General features: G+C 41.0%; 1 protein-coding gene across 15 annotated transcripts in view; it reads right to left on the reverse strand.

Moving 5' to 3' along the window:
- dop1a (DOP1 leucine zipper like protein A) overlaps positions 1–8,129 on the reverse strand; it is a 377,089-nt gene that overhangs the window by 326,186 nt on the left and 42,774 nt on the right. For 10 of the 15 annotated variants that reach the window (XR_006312556.1, XR_006312558.1, XR_006312557.1 and 7 more), the window contains exon 3: positions 3,641–3,810. The exons of 4 other annotated variants lie outside the window; for them this stretch is intronic. The gene's annotated coding sequence lies outside the window, so the exon portion shown is untranslated. The remainder of the gene's footprint in view (positions 1–3,640; positions 3,811–8,129) is intronic. One more of the 15 variants, XM_043696196.1, reaches the window with a different exon arrangement.

An 8,129-nucleotide genomic window follows, 5' to 3' on the forward strand; every position in this document is an offset into this window, starting at 1 on the left:
GTATAAAATTGGTCACAATGTGATATAAATAAGCTTCTATCAGAAATACCAACAGTCAAGGCAGCTTATCTAAATATATGCATCATTCTCAATAAAACAGAGCATCTACAAGACACAAATAGAGGTAAATGGATATGATCTAATGATTACAGAAACTTAGGCTGCATAATGACCATGACTGGAAACTGATTATTAAAGGATATTCAAAATTTAAGAAAGACAAAGGTTAAAGTAGATGGAACTGCGTCCATAAGGATCAGGTCAGTGAAAAGTCAACATTGTCCCAGAAGGCTGCCCTCTCATTAGAGAGAAACAACTGGTGGTGAGTTTAACCTGAGGGTTTACATGCCTCAGGCAGGGCTTTCCTGTGGCTCAGTGGTAGTGTGCCCAACCCTTGACTGAGAGAACCAGGTTCAAGTCCCACCTGCTCCAGTGGTATGTAATAACATCTCTAAACAGGTTGATTAGAAAAGTAGGTTAAAGAAAAATAAAGTGACTCAGGCAAGGAGCAAGGTTGTAACACAGAACCTTCACAGTGACACCAATAGCCAGTAACAGAAATCGAACCTGCGCTTTCAGCGGCACTTGACATCGCAATCAGCCTTCCAGCCAAATGACTACCAATCAGATCAGTACATTAAAAAGGCAGGATCATAGATCCGAATAACAAGTGGAATGTGTTCAGTTGGAATTAAAGAAACAGAGTTGAAAGGTGTGGCGCTGGAAATGATTCCTGATGACAGGCTTACGCCCAAAACGTCAACTCTCCTGCCACAATTTTCAATTCTGATCTCCTGGAACTAAGAAACAGCAAGGGGCAGCAGATATTGGTTGGAGTTTATAACATAACCAAATAGTAATGATGCATGTGGCATGGTATTAATCAGGAGCTGAGGGAAGTAGTAATCATGGATATAATCTGCATATAAACTGGGTAAAACAATTGAGTGCTAAAGCTATGGAGGAGGGTTTTTTTATATAGTGTGTTGGGCATGGTTTTCTAGACCAATATATTAAGGAGTTTACTAGAGAACAAGCTATTTTTAGATTTGGTACTTTGTAATAAAAAGGGCTAAATTAATAATCTTGCTGCAAAATAACTTTAAGGGATGAGTGACCACATTATGATAGAATCTTGTTTGATGTAACTGGTTGAGGTGGAATGGGAAGATGCATTCCTACAGAGGTAATCTTTAAAACAACTATAACATAGCTTTCAGAAACTATACATTCCATCAAGGTCCAAAAACTTAGACTGTAGCCAAAGATTAGATTAGATTACTTATTTAGTGTGGAAACAGGCCCTTCGGCTCAACAAGTCCACACCGACCCTCCAAAGAGCAACCCACCCAGACCCATTCCCCTACATTTACCCTTTTACCTCACACTACGGGCAATGTTTTGCATGGCCAATTCACCTAACCTGCACATTTTTGGACTGTGGGAGGAAACTGGAGCACCCGGAGGAAACCCACGCAGACACGGGGGAGAATGTGCAAACTCCACACAGTTGCCTGAGGTAGGAATTGAACCCAGGTCTCTGGCGCTGTGAGGCAGCTGTGCTAACCACTATGCCACCGTGCTGCCCATAAAGGAAGTTCAGAATTAGACAAAATTAAAGAAAAGATTTTTAAAGTGTCCAAATAGTGTACTAAAATTGAGGACTGACAGGTTTTTCTTAAAAGAGCATACAGCAAAGGGGAATCAAAAAAACTGACAAAGGAAGGTTAGATATGAATACGCTATTTAGCAAACAACAACAATGGACTGTAGAAGTTTCTATACGTTAAGCTGAACATGCAGCCTTATTACAGGCAGAGTCAGAATTTAGTTTGGGGTATAGAGAAATGGCAGAGATGGTAATTGATTCCCTTATGTTTGTTGTCACTGAGTAGATATGAGAATTCTCCTAGAATTTCTTTAAATTATGTATTCAAACATTCTTGACATTGGGTAGTTAGTACTTAACGCTATTTCAAAACTAACATTTGGTCATGTCTGAATGCTGAGCCAGTTCCACTAAATGGCTGAGCTTCACTGTCCTTTTTCTGTGATGACAAAGTATAATCAACTGGGATCCGAATAACCCTCCTCAATCAGATTGATGATTTAGTTATTCCCAGAACTACTTTGCTTAATAGCTAATATAGGCAGACAACCCTTTATCCGAAATCCAAAAAGCTCCAAAGTCCAAAGGTTTTTGTGAATTTTCTTTCTCATTAACAAGGTTGTTTGGCATGCAAACAGTTAACCCAAGTCCACACCCACTCGATGCGTGTCACTCAGTTGCGACATGTGGGGGCACGGCCCAGCACTAACAGGCCTCAATTTTGTTGCAGGGGCCATTTTACTCAAAGTCTGTTCTTTGGAAAGACTTTAAAAAATGTTACCATTAAGCTGCTGCTTTTTCTGAAATTTGAAAAATTCTGAAAACTAGCTGGTCCCGAGCATGTCGGATGTGCACCTGTATATTTTGAAAATTTCACAAGGCTTACTCTCAATTTTAAGTTTAATTGTAGTCTGATTAATAACATGTATATTTTCATTTATGATATTAAGACAAGATTGGAGGATCTGCTTTTCATTGAGCATAACATATTTTCAGCAAAGCAACTCTCACCAAAAGAATACGCTGCTCTGGAAACATTCATTGTATGCTACAGTTAGATCTGGAATTCAATAAGTGAAATTACGTCAGGGCTGAAGTGAAAAGCACCTAAAAAGGTGCATTGCAGAACAACAGGACAGGAATGTGGGAGTGTGACTCAATTGTACTTGCAATGAACTGGCATGCAATTATTGGCAAATGCCACCCTTATGTGGTGTAGCTAATCTGTGATCCTAAGTTTTGTTCAGTTTCCATAATTGTTTTGTACATCTGATTTTTTTTTTTAAAATGATTTCATAAGTTTTTCTAACATATATTTCCTTTCAAAATTGTAGCTTTCATACTGCTCGATCTACACTTCCATGAATGTGGCCAAAAGAGCAGTAAGATTTTCAAGGTTACTTTTTCAGCTGTGAGATAGTCCATTTGTAATGTCTGAATCATCCATTTATTCTTTACAAATCCTAGCAATCCTGAACAGTCTTTTTCAGTTCAGTTTCACCCATATGATGAAATTGGTTGGCCTTTACCTGGTACCTCAGTATAAACACCAAATTATCTCCAACTATCAAACTCCCTTTGTTTGTTTCCCACAAGGGCCTCAAAAGGTAGTAATTTCTGAACTATTTCCGGTGCCATGTGCTAGTGAGAGTAGTGTTACGACCCAGAGGTGAACCCTTTTCTAAATTAAACCAAGCACCCAGAAAAGCCCACCTCGCCTCGTAATCTGTTAAAGTGTGAGTGACAGAGAGCTCCCAAATTCCACTATTTACAGAAAATAATTTTTAAAAAACTCTAAAAGTGAACATTAAACAACTATTCACAACTCTAACCCCCTTTCTCTTAACTGATTATCTGCCTCCAACTCTCTAACAATATGCTGTTCCAATAAAACACTTATTAAAATTACATCAACTTAATTTCAAAACCACACAGCTGCTGTTGTCTTCTGTGCCAATCTTCTTCTGACTGAGGATCTCCCTGGATTGTCTTTTTTTTTTTACTGTGAGTATGTTTCATATGAAAAAGTACCTTTGATTGAGAGTGTTTCCTAAGTTCTTGACAGCAAGACGTTAGCTCACCAGGTGTTTCTGTCTTGATGGCAGTTGCTCTCTTGCTGTTCCGTTTCCCTATCCCCATGTCAGTCAAAGCAAACACTCAGACACAGTATGGCTTTACCTCCTTCATCTTTATTCAGGACCCTGGAGTGAGAGAGAACAATCACCCATGCGCACAGAGACATGAGTTCTCAATCATCTCTCGAACAGATTCTTAATGAATTACATAGTCACTTACAGGGAGCAGCATCCAAATAAGGCAATCATTACCATTACAATCAGCAAGCATCAAGCCATCTGGCATTATAGCTGGTTAACTGACTTTGCATAGAGATGTACAGCATGGAAACAGACCTTTCGGTCCAACCCGTCCATGCCGACCAGATTTCCCAACCCAATCTAGTCCCACCTACCTTTAAATGGCTTTACATAAGGAATGTTTTTTCACCGAGTCAACCCACTACCCTGACCTCCAGCACCTCATTGTTTACTGCAAGTTCTTATCTGATCCACGTCATGCTAGCTGAGCCTTTGTCCCACACAACCCAAAACTTAACTCTTTCCTTATCTGTTCATACCTTATACACTTTCTCACTCTGACCAATTTTCAAAATGTCCGCATTTTATATCCCTGCCAATATTGGATCATCTCATTGTTTTGCTAACATCAAACCAATAAGTTCAAACTTGATTGAGTTTTACTATTCTGGGGCAATATGTAAACTGATCAGTTAAATTTGAATTGTTGTCAAAACAGCAACCAATACTCAGGTATCCATTTCACTGCGAAATGTTACATATTTTCAATTTTCAGTACACTCTGGGACTGCCATCTAATCATATATACGGGTGCTTGTAAATCAGTTCAGAACAGGACTCACTCTCTATCTCTTAAACTACAATACACACCTTCAACTTCATAACTATAGGGATAAGAGGATATGACTAATGAATACATGGCTGAAGAGTTAATGCAGGGATTTCTGGAACATTGGGATCTCTTCTGGGGCAGAAGTGACCTAGACAAGAGTAACAGGTTGTACCTGAACTGGAGGGCCAATATTGCTAGATCACTTTGATCAGATTGTACTATGGGCACACAGTAGTCAGTGGGAAATTCAGAATAATAGGGTTATAATAGGGTGTGTCAGAGCAGGCTTGGAGGACCAAAGGGCCTGTCCTGTGCTGTAGGACTTCTAACTTTCCAAACAGAGACTAAGACTGCCATAGTGTTAAGGGCTTGGATGGGGAGGAATTTTTTAAAATGTGCCCAAAAAAACTTTCTCAATCAACATAGAAATCGAAGTGACTAGAGAAAATAAGATGAAGGAAATGAATATTAGCAAGAAGACTGAACAGCAGAAGACCGAAGACTACCCAGGGAGATGTACAAACAGAGGAAGATCAACACCAGAGACGACAGTCGCTGTTTGGTTTTGAAAATTGAATTGCTGTAAATTTAAAAGGGGCTTTATTGGATCAGTATATTGTCAATAACAAATCTTTAAGAGTAAGGAGGCTTAGAGTTATAAATAGTTGTTTAATGTTCATTATTAAGAGTTCAAGAACAAAATTATTTTTTTCTTTAAATGGCGGAATTTGGGTAGTTCTCCATCACTCATATCTTAATAGATTACGAGGAGAGATGAGCTTTTCCATCTGTTTTGTTTAATTAGAAGGGTTTACAGCCATGTTATAACATCTCAAAAAAATGCAGGAAAGGTAACTTTGAAAATCTTTTCAACCATTTTAAGAACCTTTTCTTGGAAGTGTAACTATATAGATATGAAAACGTTGTTCCTTCAGGGTAACCTGTTCGAGAGGGAAATATTCTTACAACCCCCAAATGAAACATCAATAGAGGAGAAGCTCTGGAAATTTCATAAATATGTTGATGGATTAAATTACTCTTCTTGGGTGTGGTGTTTTCAGTGAGGGCAGTTCCAGTCACAACTAGAAGCAGATGCATCAATGTTCTATTGGTATTATAATGGAAATTTCTAGGCATTTTTGTGTTAACTTTTATTGGACATAGGAAATAGGAATTAGGGGTCAGAGTAGGCAATGCAACCCTCCGAGCCCACTATGCCATTTAACATGATCATCACTGATCTTATCCTGATCTCAATTCCACTTTCCTGTCTGCTTCACATAGTCCTTTATCCCACTTTTCATTATAGGGGTCCCAAGATCAAAGAAAAAAAAACAAAAAAACTTAAGAAGAAATTCAAAATCGGTTTCAACCTTCTGGAACTTTCAAATTTGCAGGTTTGGAATTTAAGCAAGGTGAATCAAATGTAATTCTCCACCAATAGTCTTACTGGAAAATATCAGTTCAATTGCAGATCTGGACAGAAGGGTGAAGCTGATACCCAAGGTAGGGTGGAACAGCGAGAAGCCTCATTGGAATGGCTTAACTGATTCAGCACACAGTTCAGATCCAATTTTTATGAACTGAAATGTAGTTTGGTCAATGAAAATCCCAAAGATAGGGAATGTACGGATAGGAATAATATTGTGTAAAATGATAAACTAGAGAAATTAATGAAGTTCTCAGTTTTGGATGATCCCAACATTATAAAAATCATCTTTAGTAAATAAAAACTTGAACTGCTGGGGCACTACCAGGAGGGTTGCCAGAAGCCAAAAGGTCCAGGTTCAAGTCCCACCTACTCCAGAGATATATAATAACATCTTCAAAAAGGTTGCTGAGAAAATGTACAAGGTTCAAGTCCCACCTGCTCTCGAGGTATATTACAGCATGTCTGAACAGGTTGATTAAAACAAGCAGATTCCTAGGTCTCTTATGGTAGTCTCCCTCTGTCTGACCAGGAGACCCGGGTTTAAATTCCACCTGCTCCAGAGGTATACAATAACATATCTAAGCAGGTTGATCAGAAAATACATTTTTTAAAAAAAAAGGGGAGTCCTTGAATGGCTGATGTGCTACAGTAGTCAGTCATTCCCTGGTCTCTTGGCCAGAAGGTCTGGTTTCAAGTATGAGGCAGTGAGGTCTGCAGATGCTGGAGATCAGAGTTGAGAATGTGTTGCTGGAAAAGCACAGATCAGCAGCATCTGAGGAGCAGGAGAATCAACATTTTGGGCCCTGAGCCCTTCCTCAGGAATTCTTGAAGGACTCCGGCCCAAAACGTCGATTTTCCTGCTCCTCGGCTGTTGCCTGACCTGCTGTGCTTTTCCAGCAACATACTCTAGTTTCAACTATCACCTGCTGTAGAGGTGTGCCTGTAGAGATGTGTCTTCAGAATCCTTAAGGGGTAGGGTGTGCAGCCAGAAGTCGTGTGCACGTTGGCACCTATGACATAGGTGGGAAGAGGGGTGGGGAGGTCATTCAAGAGCTCAGGGAGTTAGGCTGGAAGCTAAAGGCTAGGACGGACAGAGTCGCCATCTCTGGGTTGTTGCCGGTGCCACGTGACAATGAGGCAAGGAATAGGGAGAGAGTGCAGTTGAACACGTGGCTGCAAGGATGGTGTAGGAGGGAGGGCTTCAGGTATTTGGACAATTGGACTGCATTCTGGGGAAGGTGGGACCTGTACAAGCAGGACGGGTTGCACCTGAACCAGAAGGGCACCAATATCCTGGGAGGTAGGTTTGCTAGCACTCTTCGGGGGGTTTTAAACTAATTTGGCAGGTGGAAGGGATCCGGACTTGTAGTCCAGCAAGTAGGCTAGCTGTTTGTCAGGCTGTCCAAGAATGTAGAGAGGCTGTGGAGAAGGTAGCACTGACAGGGAGTACTTGCGGACACAGAGATGGGCTCAAGTGTGTGGGATCCGGACTTGTAGTCCAGCAAGTAGGCTAGCTGTTTGTCAGGCTGTCCAAGAATGTAGAGAGGCTGTGGAGAAGGTAGCACTGACAGGGAGTACTTGCGGACACAGAGATGGGCTCAAGTGTGTATACTTCAATGCAAGGAGTATCAGAAATAAGGTGGGTGAACTTAAGGCGTGGATCGGTACCTGGGACTACGATGTTGTGGCCATCACAGAAACGTGGATAGAAGAGGGACAGGAATCGTTGTTGGAGGTTCCTGGTTACAGATGTTGCAGTGAGATTAGGGAGGGTGGTAAAAAAGGAAGGGGGGTGGTGTTGCTAATTAGAAATGGTATAACGGCGGCAGAAAGGAAGTTTGAGGGGGATCTGCCTCTGGAGGTAGTATGGGCTGAAGTCAGAAATAGGAAAGGTGCAGTCACCTTGTTGGGTTTTTACTATAGGCCCCGCAATAGCAGCAGAGATGTGGAGAAACAGATGGGGAAACAGATTGTGGAAAGGTGCTGTTGCCACAGGGTCGTAGTCATGGGCGACTTCAACTTCCCAAATATTGATTGGAAGCTCTTTAGATCAAGTAGATTGGATGGGGCGGTGTTTGCGCAGTGTGTCCAGGAAGCTTTTCTAACACAGTATGCAGATTGTCCGACCAGAGGGGAGGCCATATTGGATCTGGTACTCGG

Source organism: Chiloscyllium plagiosum, chromosome 9, assembly GCF_004010195.1.
Source record: "Chiloscyllium plagiosum isolate BGI_BamShark_2017 chromosome 9, ASM401019v2, whole genome shotgun sequence".
Taxonomy (NCBI): domain Eukaryota; kingdom Metazoa; phylum Chordata; class Chondrichthyes; order Orectolobiformes; family Hemiscylliidae; genus Chiloscyllium; species Chiloscyllium plagiosum.